This window comes from Mobula birostris, chromosome 2 (assembly GCF_030028105.1).
Source record: "Mobula birostris isolate sMobBir1 chromosome 2, sMobBir1.hap1, whole genome shotgun sequence".
Taxonomy (NCBI): domain Eukaryota; kingdom Metazoa; phylum Chordata; class Chondrichthyes; order Myliobatiformes; family Myliobatidae; genus Mobula; species Mobula birostris.
The window spans coordinates 53,112,613-53,133,523 of NC_092371.1; the positions used below are offsets into that span (position 1 = coordinate 53,112,613).

A 20,911-nucleotide genomic window follows, 5' to 3' on the forward strand; every position below is an offset into this window, starting at 1 on the left:
CTGATTCCACAGTCTTGATTCGGATGCAGTGGTAGAAATTAAATTCTGTGTACAAGAGCTCCTGCAGATTGATTTCTGAACTGAGATCCTTGCTGGTGGAAAAATTGGTGTGGCATAGTCTTGCATAGGTGTAGCTGATCTGAATTAATCACTTCTCTTGGAGTTTTAGTGCTTGGACCGACCATCTTGCTTCCTGCAGTTACGTACCGAGATGATCGAAGCACTTCAGAATCAGGTTTATTATCACTGAGCATATGTCAAGAAATTTGTTGTTTTGCAGCAGCAGTACATTGCAATACATAATTTAAAAAAACTGTAAGTTATAATAAAAAATGTATATTTTAAAAAGTGAAAAGAGGAAAATGGTGAGGTAGTGTTCACAGTTTCATTATCTGTTCAGAAATCTCATGGTGAAATGGAAGAAGCTATTCAAGAAATGCTCAGTGTGGATCTTCAAGCCCTTGTCCATCCTCTCTGATGGTAATAATGAGGAGAGGGCTTTGAGGTGGAAGTCCTTGATGATGGGTATCACCTCTTAGAGGCAACACCTTTTTGGAGATGTTCTTGATGGTGGGAAACTAGAGCCCATGATGGAGCTGGCTGAGTTTACAAATGTCTGCATCTTTTCCGGAGCCTGTGTAGTGGCCCCTCCGTACCAGACGGTGATACAACCAGTTAGAATGCTCTTCATAGTACACCAGTTTTTTAGAAAAAAAGACTTTTACAGATCTACATTTCTGAAGGACTTTGGACTCTGTTAAAGTTGAATCATTGGGCTAACCCTAAATTACATTCCGGATAGTTAATGATTCTTAAATAATCTCCAATGCTGAAGAAACAGTGATAAATACTTAAATAAGAACGGCGTGTGATTTAGTAGCGAGCATGCTGCAGGTGACATTCCCATGTGCCCAACGATCTTATTTCCTAGTGGTTAGGCTCATGGGTTTGGGAATAGTTTAGGTGCATAAGTGTTGCACTTAGTATGAGTTATGGTTCAGATTATTCCGCCACAGTACTGACTTGTAAGTGGTGGGAAGCTTGGGATGTCAGGAGGTGACTTACTCATCACAGTTCAGTTGAGTTAATGGGGAATGATGTTTGGAGACTAGGAAGGGGTAATACCATAGGATGCTAAGAGTTGGGGATAGACTGTTTTACCGGAGATGGTCATTGACTGGTATTTGTGCGATGTGAGTATTATTGGTTGTTTAATGTTGTCTGGGTGTCGTTGCACGTGGATGTGGGTCTCTTGTTTGGGAGTCGCTGGTGGCATAGCTGTTTACATCATTTAACAGTGAGTAGGATGACAGAGCCAAGTATAATTCATGCAGTTTTACTGATAATTCTTAATTGGGTGAGCATATGTGTGTGGACTGTGAGCAACAGAAAGGCATCGCTGATATAGATAATGTAAATGGGTGAGGTGGTGTAATGTAAGGTGGGGAAAATGATGAAATCATCCATTTCATGTCAAAGTCAGTGATTTGCATCTCACCACAAACTCAGCTCTTTTCTCCATATTTGGGTCAAGGCTGTGCTGAGCAATCCTGGCAATAGGTGGCAGGTGATAACATTGTTGACAACACCTTACATCACTTCTCTGATGACGCAATGTAGACTAGTGATAATTAGTTGGAATGGATTTATCCTGCTTTTTTTGGAGAGAACACACCTGGTCAATATTACACAGGGTAGTGGTAGAGGGCGTGCTTGACTGGTGCAGCTTGGCGAGAAATACAGCTGAATCGAGAACATCAATCTCCAATTCCTCTGCTGAGATGTCAGTTAGTCCCATATTCTTTGCTGTGTCCATGCTATCAGCCATTTTGTGAGTGAATCAAATTAGTTGAAGGCTGCTTTCTGCTTTGATCTCGAGGAAGTCAAATTGGTTAGAACATTGAACAGTACATCACAATATGGACCAATCCACCATGCTGTGCCACTAATATAAATCTAATCCAGACATCCCACCTCTCCCAGAAGGTCCAGGAGTCTCCCGCATATTGATAGTGGCTCCCTGACGCCTGGAAATTATATACAATATCCCGGAAATAGATTTTTTTTGAGAGGGAGAGGGAGAGCGAGCATCCTGATTGGTCTCTCTTCGTGCTAAGAGTGGTCCCCATCCACTGGGCCGTGAGGAAACAATATGATTTGGCGATATGAAATGATATGAGTCATTTGCACCTTTCCTCATTCCCTGTCACGCACTGTTGAACTTGAACGCACATGAGGTCATTACCCGTGCGTCATCCATGTCAACACAGGAAAAAGATCAACTCCTCGAGCTTGTAAGTGACGGTGGGCTGAAAAGTATGTTTGACATAACATCTCTGCCGGCATTCTGGATCAAAGTCAAGGCTAAATATCCTGAAATAGCCACGAAAGCACTGAAAACGTTGCTTCCATTTCCAACATCATATTGCTGCGAAGCAGAGTTTTCTGCAATGAATGCAACGAAAACTAAATTGCGGAATAGACTGGACATAAGGAACCCCCTTCGAGTATCGCTGTCTCCCATCACCCCTCGATAGGACCGTCTTGTTGCAGGAAAACAAGCCCAGGGCTCCCACTGATTCAGCGATATTGGTGTGTTGCAATGATTTTATATGTTCATATGAGGAAAATATGCGCTGTGTGTTTATCCAAACGTTACTTAAAATGTTATGATGCTATTGACTTATCATCTATATTCCTGTCATGATTAACACCCCACCCCCGGGTCGGCCGGTCCGCAAGAATATTGTCAATATTAAACCGGTCTGCAGTGCAAAAAATGTTGGGGACCCCTGCTACGTAGACCTATCAGTTTTCTCTGTGGGCGGGCTTTACAGTCGACCTCAAAAATAATGACAGTGTTGCTCGTTTGCAACAGTGACTTTTCTATTGCCCATGGTGGGTTAAAATGTAAAAGACATGTTGAAGTGAGTTTAACAGGTGTCATTACAGCATAGCTAACATTATTTAAACTAGTTGGCTGGCTGCTAAGGAGCTACGCTATTGATGTCCTACGTGATGAGGCCAAACTCCCTGTCGACTTACTTAAAGTTGTAATAGAATAAACATGATAATGTAATATAATATTAGCACATATTTTAATGTCACATTTGCTGCATATACCCAACTTGGTTTACAGATTAGACAAAATCACTAAACAAAGTATTACATACACCCTTGGAGGTCGATGGGGGGTGCGGAATATGGTGTTGTGGGGGTGGGGTGGGGTGCTACCTCCCTGAAATGGTGGTGATACCTTCCTGAAATGAGTTTTTGCAGGGTGGGATGTCTGCTAATCCATGATCAACCTAACCCTATCTCCTACATAACCCACAATCCTCTACTTCTTTTACATCTATTTACACGTCTAAGAGTCTTTTAATGTTCCATTGTTTCAGCCTCTACCACCACACCTACCAGTATGTTCCAGGCACTTAACACATTTTCTTTAAAACAAATTCCCTCTGACATCTCCCTCACCTTCTCCTCCTCTCACCTTCAACAGACAGTTTCTGATACAGTGTAGGCCATTGCTGCCTTGAGGAAAAAAGGTGCAAGTTGCTCACTCTGTCAGTGCCCCTCATAGTTTTGTACCTCTATCAAGTCAGCAATCACTGTTCAAAGAGAAAAACCCAAGCTCACTCAACCTTTCCTCAGCCACCTCAGTGGCACCCATCACTAAGCATGGGGATATTCTTGGAACCTCCTCTTCCTATTAAATATATAATGACCCACCCATTTGCAAGTGGGCCTGTGGCAAGACCATGAAACTTTGATCTGACCAGTTCGTTATGAGATTGCTCTGATTTGTCTATTGAATGCCATTTTTGCTGTTCAGCACATGTGTATCTCTTTCTGTTGCATCACCACCTCATTTCCTTCGGCATAGTGCTGTTTCCAGCATGCCCTACTGTGCTCCTTATTTGAAGATTCCCAGTTTCTGTTGTCATCCTTAGAAGTTTTTATTTTAATTTCAAATAAACAACTGCATTTAAGTTCCACAGCTCCCATGGTGGGACTTGAACCAATGTCTCTGGGTTACTCATTTAGGAATTCACTGAGCCACCACCACAAACTGCTGCATCAGCACCCCTTTTTTTAAAAAAAAATAAAGTGAGTTTGTTGTAGTTGTCTCCTCCTCATTGACAATCAACACCGACACCCCTCAAGGATCAATGCTTAGCCCACTGCTCAACTCTCATTATTCTCCTGACTGTGGGACTAGGCACACCTCAAACACCATCTATAAATTCACTGATGACACAACTGATGTCGGCAGAACCTCGGGTGGTGACAAGGAGGTGTACAAGAGTGACAGAGATCAGCTGGTTGAGTGGCATTGCAGCAACAACCTTATATTTAATGCCGATTGTGGACTTCAGGAAGGGGAAGTCATGGGAACACACACCAGTCCTCATCGAGGGATCAGCAGTGGAAAGGGTGAGCAGTTTCAAGTTCCTCAGTGTCAGCATCTCTGAAGTTCTCTCCTGGGCCCAAAATATCGATGTAATTTGAAGAAGGCATGTCAATTTTGAGGAGATTTGGAATGTCACCAAAGTCTCTAACAGATTTCTACAGAGCATTCTGACAGAATGCATCACCATCTGGTATGGAGGGGCTACTGCACCGGATCATGAAAAGCTGCAGAGAGTTGTAAACTCAACCAGTTCCATCATGGGCACTAGCCTCCCCAGCATTGAGGACATCTTCAGAAGATGATGCCTCAAAAAGGCAGCATCTGTCATTAAGGACCCCCACTACCCAGGATGTGCCTTCTCATTACTACCATCAGGGAGGAGGTACAGGAGCCTGAAGGCAGACACACAAAACGTCTTAGGAACAGCTTCTTTCCTTCGCCTTCAGATCTCTGAACAGACAATGAACACTCCCTCTCTACTTCTCCTCTCTTTTCACACTACTTAATTTTTTAAAAAGTATTTCTAATTGTAAATTACAGTATTTTTATGTACTGCACTGTGCTGCTCCCACAAAAGAAGAAATTTCAAGACATTTGTCAGTGATTATAAACTTGCTTGTGTGTGTGTGTGTGTGTGTGTGTGTGTGGCCTCAGTCGGTCGTGGTCGACCATGGGGTACTTCACCTCTGGTAGTCACTGGTTTGTTGAGCAGCATGAACTGTGGCTATTGAGGCTGATCCTGGAACGGCAGGCTCTGCCACTGTTGCTGCATGCTTATGATTCTGGTATTACAGTGGAGGAAATGAGACTAAACTGAAAATGGTGCAGGAGTCACATAGATATTATGTAATTTAAAGACCTGGGAATGAAGCTGAATCTTTGGTTGGGATCATGGTCAGTGGGGATGGAGGAATGGTTTGTTCATGTTGAGCCACCTAAGGGTTTTATATTCCTTGCCTTTGATCATGCAATTCTTTAGCTATAAAACAGCGATATCACCCAATACTTCCCCCCCCACCCCCACCAAGAAGTTTCTAGCAGACTGATTAATCAGTATGCCCTAGTAAAAACTTTTGCACATACGGCAAGTCTGTCATTGGTTGTTTAGTGAAGAGCTTTATGATTTGAAAAGCTGGAACATGACTGTCAGTGGACAATAGCAAGCTGTTTGTGCTCTCACTGCAATAAAACTGAGTTTCCAAATACGTTCAAAGATTCTAGTTTTTGCTTGTTTTGTTGGTGACAGTGGTGGCACGCCATGCACAATTGGACATTAATATAGTATAAAGAACACCTCTGCATCAACTGATGTGGTGTGCCAACAAAGAACAAGCACGTTAGGTCAAGGCATGCTTCTACCTATTATTTGATAACAGAGGAGGAATTGTGTGGGTGGTGGTATTCAACAAAGTAAGATAAGATAACTCTTTCACTGTGTTTGTTATTCCATATCTTTGTACTGCTGACCTGATTTGGTTAATGCAGTGGTTTAATTTCTGAATATACAAACAAGACCATGATACATAGGAGCAGAATTAGGCCATTTGGCCCTTCGAGTCAGCTCTGCAATTCAATCATGGCTGATTCTTTCTTTTATCCCCCCTCAGCCCCACCCCTAGCCTTCTCCCTGTAACCTTTGATGCCATGGCCAATCAAGAACCTATCAATCACCATCTTAAATACACCCAACAACCTGGCCTTCACAGCTTCCCAAGATAACAAATTTACCACCTTCTGGCTAAAGTAATTACTCTGCATCTCTTTTTAAATGGATGCCTCTCTATCCTGAGGCTGTGCCCTCTTATCCTAGACTCTCCCACCATGGGGAAACAGCCTTTCCACATCTACTTGGCCTTTCAACGTTCAAAAGATTTCAGTGAGAATCCCCCTCATCCTTTTAAGATCCAGCGAGTACAGAGCCATCAAACATTTTTCATGTGATAGCCCTTTCGTTCCCAGAATCATCCCTGTGAACCTTCACTGAATTCTCTCTAATGCCAGCACATATTTTCTTAGATAAGGAGCCCAAAACTGTTCACAGTACTCAAAGTAAGGCCTCACCAGTGCCTTACAAAGCCTCAGTATCACATACCTGCTCTTGTATTCTAGCCCTCCTGAAATGAATGCTAACATTGTATTTGCCTTCTTCACCACCAGCTGAACCTGCAAGTTAACTTTTAGGGTGTTCTGTATAAGGACTCCCAAGTCCGTTTGCATCTCAGATTTTTGGATTTTCTTTCCATTTAGAAAATAGTCTGCACATTTATTTTGTCTGTCAAAGTGCATGACCATGCATTTTCCAACATTATATTTCAGATGCTACTTTCTTGCCCATTCTCCTAATCTATCTAAGTCCTTTTGCAGCCTACTTGTTTCCCCAACACTACCTGCTACTATCATCTATAAACTTGGCAAGATAGCCATCTATTTCATCATCCAAATCATTGATATACAGCATAAAAAGAAGCGGTCCCAACACTGACCCCTGTGGAACACCACTAGTCACTGGCAGACAACCAGAAAAGGATCCTTTTATTCCCACTTGCTGTGTCCTACCAATCAGCCAACGCACTAATCAGGCTAGTAACTTCCTTGTAATACCATGGGCTCTTAACTTGGTAAGCAGCCTCATGTGTGGCACCTTGTCAAGGGCCTTCTGAAAATCCAAATATACAACATCAACTGCGTCCCCTTTATCAATCCTACTTGTAATCTCAAAGAATTCTAACAGGTTCACCAGGCAAGATTTTCCTTAAGGAAACCATGCTGACTTTGTCCTATGTTGTCCTGTGTACCAGTACTCCATAACCTCGTCAAAAATAATTGGCTCCAACATCTTCCCAACCACTGAGGTCAGGCTAACTGGTCTATAATTTCCTTTCTGCTGCCTCCCTCCTTTCTTAAAGAGTGGACTGACATTTGCAATTTTTTAGTCCTCTGGCACCATGCCAGAGTCCAATGATTCTTGAAAGATCATTATTAATGCCTCCACAATCTCTACTACTACCTCTTTCAGAATCCTAGAGTGTAGTTCTTCTGGTCCAGGTGACTTGTGTGCCCTTGGGTCTTTCAGCTTTTTGAGCAGCTTCTCCCTTGTAATAGAAACTGCACTCACTTCTCTTCTGTCACACCCTTCAACACCTGGCACACTGCTAGTGTCTTCCACAGTGAAGACTGATGCAAGATACTCATTTAGTTCATCTGCCATCTCCGTGTCCCTCGTTATTATTTCTCCAGCCTCATTTTCTAGCAGTCCTGTATCTACTCTCAGCTCTCTTCGATTTTTTTTTAATATATACTTGAAAAAGCTTTATCTGTCCACCCTTGATATTATTTGTTAGCTTGCTTTCATATTTCATCTTTCCCCTCCTAATGATTCTTTTAGTTGCTTTCTGTAGGTTTTTAAAAGCTTCCTAATCCTCTATCTTGCTGTTAATTTTTGCTTGTTGTATGCCCTCTCTCTTGCTTTTACATTAGATTTGTCTTCCCTTGTCAGCCACAGTTGTACGATTTTGTCAATTGAGTATTTCTTTGTTTTCCTGCACCTTCCTCATTTTTCTCAGAAACTCAAGCCATTGCTACTGTGCTGTCATCCCTGCCAGCATCTCCTGTCAATTTACTTTGGTCAACTCCTCTCTCATACCACTGTAATTTCCTTTACTTCAGTGAAACACTACTATATCAGAAATTACTTACTCCCTATCAAATTTCAAGTTGAACTCAATCATATTGTGATCACTTTACCTTAAGAAACAAACCAATCTTCCATCCGTGGACTCACTTTACACCGCACGCTGTCGGAGCAGTGCTGCCAGGATAATCAAGGACACGACCCACCCAGCCAACGGACTTTTCGTCCCTCTTCCCTTCGGGAGAAGGCTCAGGAGCTTGAAGATTCATACAGCCAGATTTGGGAACAGCTTCTTTCCAACCGTGATAAGACTGCTGAATGGATCCTGGCCCGGATCTGGGCCGTACCCTCCAAATATCCGGACCTGCCTCTCGGTTTTTTTGCACTACCTTACTTCCCATTTTTCTATTTTCTATTTATGATTTATAATTTAGATTTTTAATATTTACTAATTTTAACTGTTTTTAATATCTTTAATATTTAATATTTGTAATCCAGGGAGTGTGAAGCGCAGAATCAAATATCGCTGTGATGATTGTATGTTCTAGTACCAATTGTTTGGCGACAATAAAGTATAAAGTATAAAGCTCCCTAATCACCTCCAGTTCATGACGTAACACCCAATCCAGTAGAGCTGATCCCTTGGTAGGCTCAACAACAAACTGCTCTGAAAAGCCATCTTGTAGGCACTCAACGTTCATTCTCTTGAGATCCATTGCCAACTTGATTTTTCCCAATCTACCTACGTGTTAAAGTCTATCATAATATTTGCCCTTTTGACATGCCCTTTTTGTTTCCCATTGTAATCTGTAGTCCACATCCCAGTTGCTGTTGGAGGCCTGTATATAACTGCCATCAGGGTCCTTTTACCCTTGCAGTTTCTAACTCAACCCACAAAGATTCAACATCTTCTGATCCTATGTCACATCTTTCTAACATTTGAATAAAAATTTTTAAAGAGAGATTTTCATTATGAGCAGTTATATTTTTCTATTTAAATCAAATACTTTGAAGAGCAGTGATTATTCTAACAAAGAGAACATTGAGAGGAAGTCAACACAGCCAAACTTTGTTAAGCAATGAATGATTTGGTAGTTACCTATATCATTACAGGATGAAATGTCGCCCAAGGCACATTTTTAATTATTTTTGCGTGGGTTTGCAAACCAGGAGTTATCGATATGTGTCATTGGCATTAGAAGTTCACTGCTGAGAAAGCTGAATATAAAATTTTATTCTTATGGCTTTTTCTGATTCTTTCAGAATCTTGAATGCCCGTTGTTCCTTTTCACACTTTGCGGCAAATTAGAAGGTATCTCTGCTATTTCTGTAGCATTTGTTTTTTCACAAGGCCCAGTTGCTAGCACAGCGCTCAACCCAGCACAGATGGAAAACGTGCAAAGAGCTTGCCGCATACGAACTTGGCACCATTCGCCTCAAAGTCCAGTGCTGATGCCTCTACACGGTTGGCTGGGTTTTAATGCCCATATTATATTAAATCGTGAGCAATGAATGTTGCTGGAAATGTTGCGTAATATTGCCAAAACCTAGTTGTGCTTGAACTGATTGGCTAAGTGGTTCATTTTAGGGAGTAAGTACTTAGACTTGACCAGCTAGTTGCACAATGTTTCCCCCCCAGTTGAGAAGCCAAGGACCAGAAGGCATAGTTTGAGAATTAAGAGTAGTGGTGGGATTGCAGTAGAATTGAGGAGAAATTTTTTCAATCAAAGGGTGGTGAATGCTGTACTCTAGAGGCAAGTTGTTATATTCATTTCAAAATATTTGATGGATTTCTGTACATGAGGAGAATCAAACTGGCTGGAGCTGGAAAATGGAACTGAAATAGAAGATCAGCCAAAATCTAAAGAGGGATCAGGGCACAACTGTGCAAGCGCGTGGACATCAGCCAGGTAGAACTGCGAGAAGAGTTTAAAAGGAGACAGCTTCACAGTGTGGGTGACTGAGTAGAGGGAGACAGAGTAGGAAGGCTTTGGCTCAAAGGGGCTTCGGCGATAATGGGTCGAGGCCAGGTAGGTTATCTGTGTAGAATACAGACAGGAAGTATATGTGTGAGGCTGGTGATCTGTGCTCGGTGTCAGATGTGGGAGAAATCCTGGAGACTCCCAGATGGCCACATCTGCCCCAGGTGTGTCGAGTTGCAGCTCCTGAGGGACCAGGTTAGGGAACTGGAAATGCAGCTCGATGACCTTTGTCTGGTCAGGGAAAGTGAGGAAGTGATAGATAGGAGCTATAGGAAGGTAGTTACACTGGGGCCTCGCGAGACAGAGAAGTGGGTAACAGTAAGGAGAGGGAAAACAAGAGGCAGATGCTAGAGGGTTCCCCTGTGGCTGTCCCCCTTAACAATAAGTACTCCTGTTTGAGTACTGTTGGGGGTGACGGCCCACCTGGGGGAAGCAACAGTGGCCATGCCTCTGGCACAGAGTCTGGCCCTGTGGCTCAGAAGGGTAGAGAAAGGAAGAGGATGGCAGCAATGTTAGGGGACTCTATAGTTAGGGGGTCAGACAAGTGATTCTGTGGATGCAGGAAAGAAACACGGATGGTAGTTTGCCTCCCAGATGCCAGGGTCTGGGATGTTTCTGATCACGTCCACGATATCCTGAAGTTGGAAGGAGAACAGCCGGAGGTCGTGGTATATATTGGTACCAATGACATAGGTAGGAAAAGGGAGGAGGTCCTGAAAACATACTACAGAGAGTTAGGAAGTTGAGAAGCAGGACCACAAAGGTAGTAATCTTGGAATTACTACCTGTGACATGTTACAATGGGTATAGGAATAGAATGTGGTGGAGGATAAATGTGTGGCTGAGGGATCGGAGCAGGGGGCAGGGATTCAGATTTTTGGATCATTGGGACCTCTTTTGGGGCAGGTGTGACCTGTACAAAAAGGATAGGTTGCACTTGAATCCCAGGGAGACCAATATCCTGGTGGGGAGCTTTGCAAAGGTTATTGGGGGGAGTGACAGAGGAAGAGGCGGTTGGCTCACAAATAGAGAAAGCTTGGAGACAGTGTGAGAGGGATGATAGGCAGGTGAGAGAGAAAGGACATGCTCAGACCAATGGTTTGAGATGTGTCTATTTTAATGTGAGGAGTATTGTGAACAAAGTGGATAATCTTAGAGTGTGGATCAGTATTTGGAGCTATGATGTTGTGGCCATTACAGAGACTTGGATGGTGCAGGGGCAGGAATGGTTACTTTGAGTGCCAGGCTTTAGGTGTTTAAGAAAGGACAGGGAGGGAGGCAAAAGAGGTGGGGGCGTGGCACTGTTGTTCAGAGGTAGTGTTAGGCTGCAGAAAAGTTTGAAGTCATGGAGGTATAGTCTACAGAGTCTCTGCAGGTGGAAGTTAGGAAAAAGAAAGGGTCAATAACTCTACTGGGTGTTTTTTATAGACCACCCAATAGTAACAGGGACATCGAGGAGCAGACAGGGAGACAGATTCTGGAAAGGTGTAATAATAACAGCGTTGTCATGTTGGGAAATTTTAATTTCCCAAATATCGATTGGCATCTTCCTATTGCGAAGGGTTTAGGTAGGGTGGAGTTTGTTGGGTGTGTTCAAGGTTTCTTGAAACAATATGTAGATAAGCCTACAAGAGGAGAGGCTGTACTTGATCTGGTATTGGGAAATGCACCTGGTCAGATGTCAGATCTCTCAGTGGGAGAGCATTTTAGAGATAGTGATCACAATTCTATCTCCTTTCCCATAGCTTTGGAGAGGGATAGGAACAGACACATTAGGAAAGCGTTTAATTGGAGTAAGGGGAAATATGAGGCTATCAGGCAGGAACTTGGAAGCATAAATTGGAAACAGTTGTTCTCAGGGAAACGTATGGAAGAAATATGGCAAATATTCAGGGGATATTTGTGTGAAGTTCTGCATAGGTACGTTCCAATGAGACAGGGAATGGATAATAGGGTACAGGACATTGATAGGATGCAAAACTGGGCTGAGAAGCGGCAGATGGAGTTCAACCCAGTTAAGTGTGAGGTGATCAATTTGGTAGGTCAAATATGATGGCAGAATATAGTATTAATGGTAAGACTATTGGCTGTGTGGAGGATCAGAGGGATCTTGGAGTCCGAGTCCATAGGACACTCAAAGCTGCTGCACAGGTTGACCCTGTGGTTAAGAAGACATCAAACGTGGGATTGAGTTTAACAGCCGAGAGGTAATGTTACAGCTACATAGGACCCTGGTCAGACCTCACTTGAAGTACTGTGTTCAGTTCTGGTCGCCTCACCACAGGAAGGATGTGGAAACCATAGAAAGGGTACAGAGGAGATGTACAAGGATGTTGCCTGGATTGGGGAGCATGCCTTATGAGAATAGGTTGAGTACACTCGGCCTTTTCTGCTTGGAGCGACAGAGGATGAGAGGTAAGATGATGAGAGACACTGATCATGTGAATAGTCAGAGGCTTTTTCCCAGGGCTGAAATGGCTGGCATGAGAGGGTACATTTTTAAGGTGCTTGGAAGTAGGTACGGGGGAGATGTCAGGGGTAAGTTTTTTTTACGCAGAGAGTGGGGAGTGCGTGGAATGGACTGCTAGTGACGGTAGTGGAGGCAGATATGATAGAGTCTTTTAAGAGACTCCTGGATAGGTACATGAAGGTAGAGGGCTATGGGTAACCCTAGGTAATTTCTAAGGTAAGGACGTGTTTCATACAGCGTTGTGGGCCGAAGGGCCTGTATTGTGCTGTAGGTTTTCTATGTTTTAGTAGTTGGGTAGCTCAAAGGGCAAGATGGCTTCCCACTCTTCAATAAGTGCCAGTCTGTTTGGTTAGGGTCTGTCTTATAGATCAGATCACGTTAAGGCGACCAGTTTCCTCAAGGGCACAAGTGAAGCATATGAAAGATCACATTGTACAATCCAAGTCTCTCAGTACCTCAATGGAATATCAGTCTTATTGCATGCTGAAGTTCTGGAACAGGCTGCCTCAGCAAGGAACACTGCTTCGGCAAGCTGGCATTCAGTAGCGTATCGAACAACGTGACCTAGAATTTCCTTCACTTGACTTTAAAGTCTAAAACACTGCTGCTCAGTTGAAAATTGACTTTGCACAGAGTGCAACAATTTGGTCCAGATTTTGGGATATTGAGGTGCCTGCTGAAAAATTAGATCCTCTTAATTTGGTAGGATTTTTATTTGTCCTGGTAGCCTTACTCCAGAGTAAAATGCCCACAGTGTACCAATTCCTCCAGAGCAACCGGTAGAATTAAACTTCAACATGGTTTTCACTCATATTGAGTTGAAAAATCCCCATTCCTACGTACTTTGACACCCAAGTTTTATTAACTGCTTCCCCTGAGACTGTTCTGTTTAAAGTGCCAACCCTGCGACTGCATTCTCTATCCTTGCTGAGGTCTGAGCTGACAACTGCACCTCCCTTGCTAATAGAGGTAAGGTCATCTCTGTTGGGTGTAAGCATTGTTCCAGGTTGTGCTTTCCCAGATCTCTGTCACATTTGACAGCTTGCTGCTCACTGCTGTGTTGGAAGATCATTTGAGTTCCACATTCAAGCAGAGGAGACATCGCGTACTTTTCCTTCAGCCTAATGGAGCAGAAAAAACATTGGGATTTAGTCTTCCCCAAACTAGAGGCTTTCAGACAGAGCATTTGTGCTAGTTTCAAGACAATTGTGTGCCTTCTTGTCTGGAATGATTAGCCATACCCTTGAAGAATTTCTGTAGATGCTTGTTTACTTGTTTACTGACTGATAGATAGCGTGTGGAAAAGGCCCTTCTGCCTCTTTGAGTGGCACCTCCCGGTAACCCCCAACAACCCCCTTGTTTAAACCTAACATAAAGATGGAACACTTTACAATGACCAATTAACCTACTATCCAGTACTCCTTTGGACTGTGGGGAGAAACTAGTTGACCCGGAGAAAATGCACAGATTCTATGGGGAGAAATACAAACTCCTTAAGGAGGACGCTGTGGTGAAGTCCAGCTCGAACTGTAATAGTGTCTTGCTAACCGCTACGCTACCGTGGCGCCCTTAAATTGCCGGTGGTAATGGGACTTACGAACAGAATACCCCTCTTGCAGGCATTGTTTTCAGGGGTTCATTTTATTGTCAAAGTAGGCATGTGCAATACAACTCTGATATTTGTCTTCTCCAGATAGCCATTAAATATAGGAAATCCATAGGCGTTAATGAAAGAAGAGACATCAATTCCCCCTCCCCTCCCCCAGCAATCTGGCTGCTGACCATCTCCGTTGTGACCCCCTCCACATACACCTTGCTGCTTCAGCCTTGCTGCTTCAAGATGGAGTCGTTCATGACCCTGCACCTCGTCTCTGGTCTTTTCCATGAGTCGACTTGTGTTCTCGGACCGTCTCGGCCCCTCCGTCTTTAAGCCTCATGAGGCAGCTGTCCAGACACAGCAGAGCAGTGGATCCTTCAGTCATCTTCCGTGCTGTATGTCCCAGGCTCCAACAGCTTCCATAACACAAACAAGACAAAAAGAACAAGCAGAAGAAGAAGTGAAATAATTTGGGAGATTTGCTATCTGGAAGATGCCTGAGGAGTTATTTGCTGGTGCCATCTTGACTAGAAGTCATGTAATCATTCTTGTTTACAAGTTTTGACTGTGAACATCTGCTCTAGATGCTCCAAAGTGTTTTTCATAGTCAATATGTGTAAATTAGAATGAGAAGAGACTTTTTCTTTCATGATCTAACTAAGGAGCATAGGAGGTAATCTGTGAACTGAATTTGAGTTGGACATAGTAGCGATTTGCATGACCTGTACACTGTGGAAGTTACAATGTGAAGGCTGTCCAGGGCTACATCACAATTTTTGAGTTTGGATCTAACAAAAAAAATGAGGATTTTTCACCAGTACATAGACTGGGGTGGGGTTGTAGGTGAACATGAATGTAGAGATATTGTGGTGGTGAAGATACGTGGTCAAAAGCTCATTTGGGAGCTACATATGACACCAGGTTTATGAAGTGTTTGGTTCTGCATTCTCCAGTTGACAAAGGGAGGCCTGAAATTGTTGGTATTTATGGAATGGACTGAAGCTAATGGCTTTCATCTTCTCAGTACTTAGGAGGAGGAAATTTTGGTTGGTCCTCTACAGAATGTCAAAAAAGTCAGCTGACAGTATGGAGGCAATTGAGGTGTCTGGTTAGATGGTGATGCACAAAGAGAATTTATCCTCCACATGTAAATTGATTACACTTTATTGGATGACATTGATGAGGGCATAGTCTAGATAAGCAAATATTAAATTCTTTGAACAAAATGTTTGGTGTATGTAGATTGAAGCTGGGAAATTCTTATTTTAAAATAAGGTGATCTCTGCTGACCTGTGAAACATTATCCTCAGCCTAACTCGATGGGTTGTTAAGCTCTGGTCTGTAAAGTTGCCTAAACACCTACCTCAAATAAACAGTACAATTGAGGTTTGTGAAATAGGAACTTAAAATTATGGAATTTCCATTAGTTAATTGGTCATTGGGATCAAAGTCATCATTCCCCTGTCTTTTAAGAGAATTAACAAACTGGGGTCAGCTACAAAGGAATGGCACCTACCTTTGACTTGTGAAAGCTTATTGTAAGGTTAGAGACCCAAGAGAGTTTCTTTCCTCTAATATCAGTTTCAATTTGGCCCTTTCCGTAAGGGAACTCTGGTATCTTGCAAGCAGCCCTAATCAGCCAAGTGGATTGAAGAATTCTCACTGATAGGAAGCAGGGAAGAAAGTAATGTTAAGATTGGATTGAGCATAAAGGAAAAACCATTACCAGCTTTTAAGAGTAATGCACGTTGAGCATCCCTTATCTGAAATGCTTGGGGCCAGAAGTGCTTTGGATTTCAGATTTTTTTTGGGATTTTGGAATATTTGCCTATATATAATGAGATACCTTGGGGATGGACTCTAGTCTAAACTCAAAATCTATTTACATTACAAGTACAGCTTGTGTACAGCTGAGCGAAGCGCACAGAATGAACAGTCTGTAGTCGGGGCAACTGCTTCCTCCACAGACTGTCAGCGTTGAATGACCACCCCCAAAGCACTGTGATTGGCTTCATATCTGCCATAGATTTCAAACTGTCACACATTCCACAGCAACTACTGTGGGGGGGGGGGGTTTAAATAATAATTTTAATTATTTTTTGCATGAAACAATTACCTTCAATTATCAGTTCATCATGCTAGCTCTGTATCATGATCAGTATGTCATTAAGCAGCATGTGTGCATGTGACCCCGACACTGATTAATCCACTTTTTCAATGCACACTCACGATCTTCATTTTTCACTTTATGCAGTGTTTTTTCTATTTTTCATTAACTTCTGTTCATGACACGTGTGAGGTCACTTTTCAGAACTGTCTGTGGTGCGCAGAGACCTGCTTATCACCTGGGAACCTTCCCTGTGTCTCGTGGAATTTTCCATTTAGGACATCAGGTCAGCGCTCAAAAAAATTCGGATTTCTAAGGTTTTTGGATTTTGGAATGTCAGATAAGGGGAACGCCACCTGTATTTTATTTTGAGGTAATGACAGTTGTTCCACATAGAAGTAATTTTTAAGTGCAGAGAGGTTGTTCCACAGCTAAAATATGCCTTTTTAAAAGCCCTGTTCTTTGACATTGAATGAATTATGATTTCATTTTTATTGCAAGTACTGAGTTGCAATGAGTCAATAATTTCTTTTTCTGCCAAGACTGTGGCAGTGCACGTTGTGAAAAGAAGGCTATCAATAACAAACACTTCACAGTTACAGTGAATGGGCTCCAGACTGCTGTCAGCTTTAATAAAATTACAGTCATACAGCAGCGAAACAGGCCCTTTGGTCCTCTGTGTCTTCACTGTCCTTGTTTCTATATCCACAGGTCGCATTTGTCCATAAGCAGTGAAAACTTGCTGGTATCACCTTTGCATATTATGAATTTGTTCTATTACGAAGATCTACTTTGTATGTCTGTCAACCTGAACCACTTTCAACATGCATTTAGAAGAATAAAGAGATTAATCCTGAAATCCAGTCATCCTTTTGCAGTCTGCAAGGCATGTCTGTTCAGCATTTGTATTCGCAGTTAAAGAGCTGTTTGGTATAAAATTAAGATTAACCCAAGCACCCGTAACTCTGAAACCATCCCAGAAGCAAGGGCTTTTAACTTGTTTGGTTTGGACATTAAATAGATACGTCGTGGGATCCCGTCAAGCTTGGATCTGATAGATGGCTCTGAGTAATATTTCAATTCTGTGTTGAAATGTGAAGAGTTGGCTCAGCCCAATCTAACCTAACCCTGGAAAAAAATGTTCTTGCTGTATATCACCTAAGGGTGACATGTACAGCCAGTTCGTGTTGAAATGGGTTGGATGTCTAGGTTCGACTTGTAGTGAGTGAAAGTTACTGCTAATAATGAGATGAATTATTAACTGCACTGAAAGAAGCTGCAGAGGGTCATAAATTTAGTTGGCTCCATCTTGGGTACTAGCCTACAAAGTACCCAGGATGTCTTCAAGGAGCGGTGTCTCAGAAAGGGAGCGTCCATTATTAAGGACCCCCAGCACCTGGGGCATGTCCTTCTCTCACTGTTACCATCATGTAGGAGGTGCAGAAGCCTGAAGGCACACACTCAGCGACTTAGGAACAGCTTCTTCCCCTCTGCCATCTGATTCCTAAATGGATATTGAACCCGTGAACATTACCTCACTTTTTTAATATATATTATTTCTGGTTTTGCATGATTTTTAATCTACTCAATATATATATGTAATAGATTTATTTGTTTATTTATTTATTTACCTTTCCTTCTGTATTATATATTGCAGTGAGCTGCTGAAAGTTAACAAATTTCACAACACATGCCGGTGATAATAACCTGATTCAGATTCTCATTCTGATTCATTCATTATTCATTATTCATTAATAAAGTGTCCATTTAAACAAAACAATTAACATGTACTTATGCCAGTTAACATGCGATATGGTTAATGTGCTGAAATATGTATCGTAGTGTAATCATACTAATTAGATCAAAGTTTTTCCTTTGTAGCAACAGCACAGTATCTTACAAACATGGCTAACGTAAACTTAAATTAATGTAAATCATACACACCTTCCACAAAAAATACCATAACACCAGAGGTGTAGTCAAGACTATGTTAAGGTTTTCTAGGTTGCTTCAAGAACCTGATGACAGAGGAGAAGAAGCTATTGTTGAATTTTTGAGATGTGAGTCTTCAGACTCCTGTATTTCCTGCTGGTACCAACAGGAAGAGGGGTTGGCCCAGATGATACCTGGTGTTTGATGCCAGCTTCCTGACAGGTTACTTCTTGTAGATATTCTCAGTGATGGAGAGAGCTGTACCCGTAGATGAAATTGGCAGAGTCCACTACCCTCTCTAACCTCTTGCAGTTTCCATGCCAGGCTGTGATGCTCTCCAGAGTACATCTGCAGCAGTTTGTCATAGTCTTTGATGACATGCTGAATTATCTTAAACTTTAAGAAAGTAGAGATGCTGGCAAGCCTTCTTCATGGTTGCATTTATCTGCTTGGCCCAGGATAGGTCCTCTGAGATGGTGACACTCAGGAACTTCAAGCTGCTCACTCTTTCTGTTGCAGACCACTTAATAAGTATATGTGCATGTTTGCTTGACTTCTCCTTCCTAAATTCCACAACTAGTTCTGTATAAAGCACAAAATTGCCTGCACAGGAAGCAAAGAATATGGATTAGCTCCACATTACAGGAAAAATACTAGCATATAGCAGGGATTGATTGGCAGGAGGCAAAGAGCGGGAATAGTGGGAGCTTTTTCTGGTTGGCTGCAAGGGGTATGGGAACCGGAGCGATAGAGCAGTGAAAGAAGTGCATGGAGTAAAGCCAGATCTAACATACAGAGAGGCTTTGAGGAAAGAGAAGCAGAATAAACGGTGTAAAGGTAGTAAGGCAGAAGGGCTGAAATGTGCAAGAAGCATCAGGAACAAAGGTGATGAACTGAGAGCTTGGATACATACATCTAATTATGATGTAGTGGCCATTACATAGACTTGGCTGGCACCAGGGCAGGAATGGATTCTCAATATTCCTGGATTTCAGTGCTTTAAAAGTGGGATAGAGTGGGCGGAAAAGGGGAGGTGGGGTGGCATTACTGGTCAGGGATACTATTACAACTACAGAAAGGGTGGGTAATGTAGCAGGATCCTCTTTTGAGTCAGTATGGGTGGAAGTCAGGAACAGGAAGGGAGCAGTTACTCTATTGGGGATATTCTATAGGCCCCCTGGTAGCAGCAGAGATACAGAGGAGCAGACTGGGAGGCAGATTTTGGAAAGGTGCAAAAATAACAGGGTTGTTATCGTGGGTGACTTTAACTTCCCTAATATTGATTGGCACCTGATTAGTTCCAAGGGTTTAGATGGGGCAGAGTTTGTTAAGTGTGTCCAGGACGGATTCCTGTCACAGTATGTGTACAGGCCGACTAGGGGGAATGCCATACTAGATCTAGTACTAGGTAATGAACCTGGTCAGGTCACAGATCTCTCAGTGGGTGAGCATCTGGGGGACAGTGGCCACCGCTCCCTGGCCTTTAGCATTATCATAGAAAATGATAGAATCAGAGAGGACAGGAACATTTTTAATTGGGGAAGGGCAAATTATGAGGCTATAAGGCTAGAACTTGCAGCTGTGAATTGGGATGATGTTTTTGCAGGGAAATGTACTATGGACATATGGTCGATGTTTAGAGATCTCTTGCAGGATGTTAGGGATAAATTTGTCCCGGTGAGGAAGATAAAGAATGGTAGGGTGAAGGAACCATGGGTGACAAGTGAGATGGAAAAATTAGTCAGATAGAAGAAGGCAGCATACATGAGGTTCAGGAGGCAAGGATCAGATGGGTCTATTGAGGAATATAGGGAAGCAAGAAAGGAGCTTAAGAAGGGGCTGAGAAGAGCAAGAAGGGGTCATGAGAAGCCTTGGCGAGTAGGGTAAAGGAAAACCCCAAGGCATTCTTCAATTATGTGAAGAACAAAAGGATGACAGGAGTGAAGATAGGACCGATTAGAGATAAAGGTGGGAAGATGTGCCTGGAGGCTGTGGAAGTGAGTGAGGTCCTCAATGAATACTTCTCTTCGGTATTCACCAATGAGAGGGAACTTGATGATGGTGAGGACAATATGAGTGAGGTTGATGTTCTGGAGCATGTTGATATTAAGGGAGAGGAGGTGCTGGAGTTGTTAAAATACATTAGGACAGATAAGTCCCCGGGGCCTGACGGAATATTCCCCAGGCTGCTCCATGAAGCGAGGGAACAGATTGCTGAGCCTCTGGCTAGGATCTTTATGTCCTCGTTGTCCACAGGAATGGTACCGGAGGATTGGAAGGAGGCGAATGTTGTCCCCTTGTTCAAAAAAGGTAGTAGGGATAGTCCGGGTAATTATAGAGCAGTGAGCCTTACATCTGTGGTGGGAAAGCATTTGGAAAAGATTCTTAGAGATAGGATCCCTGGGCATTTAGAGAATCATGGTCTGATCAGGGACAGTCAGCATGGCTTTGTGAAGGGCAGATCGTGTCTAACAAGCCTGACAGAGTTCTTTGAGGAGGCATATAGATGAGGGTAGTGCAGTGGATGTGATCTATATGGATTTTAGTAAGGCATTTGACAAGGTTCCACATGGTAGGCTTATTCAAAAAGTCAGAAGGCATGGGATCCAGGGAAGTTTGGCCAGGTGAAGAGGAATTTCTTTAGCCAATGAGTGGTGAATCTGTGGAATTTGTTGTCACAGGCAGCTGTGGAGCTCAAATCTTCATGTATTTAAGGCAAAGGCTGAGAGATTTTTGATTGATCAGGGCATGAGGGGATATGAGGTGAAGGGAGGA

The 20,911-nt window shown here is 42.8% G+C and overlaps 1 protein-coding gene across 4 annotated transcripts in view; it reads left to right on the forward strand.

The window, feature by feature from the left end:
- LOC140186645 (uridine-cytidine kinase-like 1) overlaps positions 1–20,911 on the forward strand; it is a 129,524-nt gene that overhangs the window by 39,300 nt on the left and 69,313 nt on the right. The gene's annotated exons all lie outside the window — the stretch shown is intronic.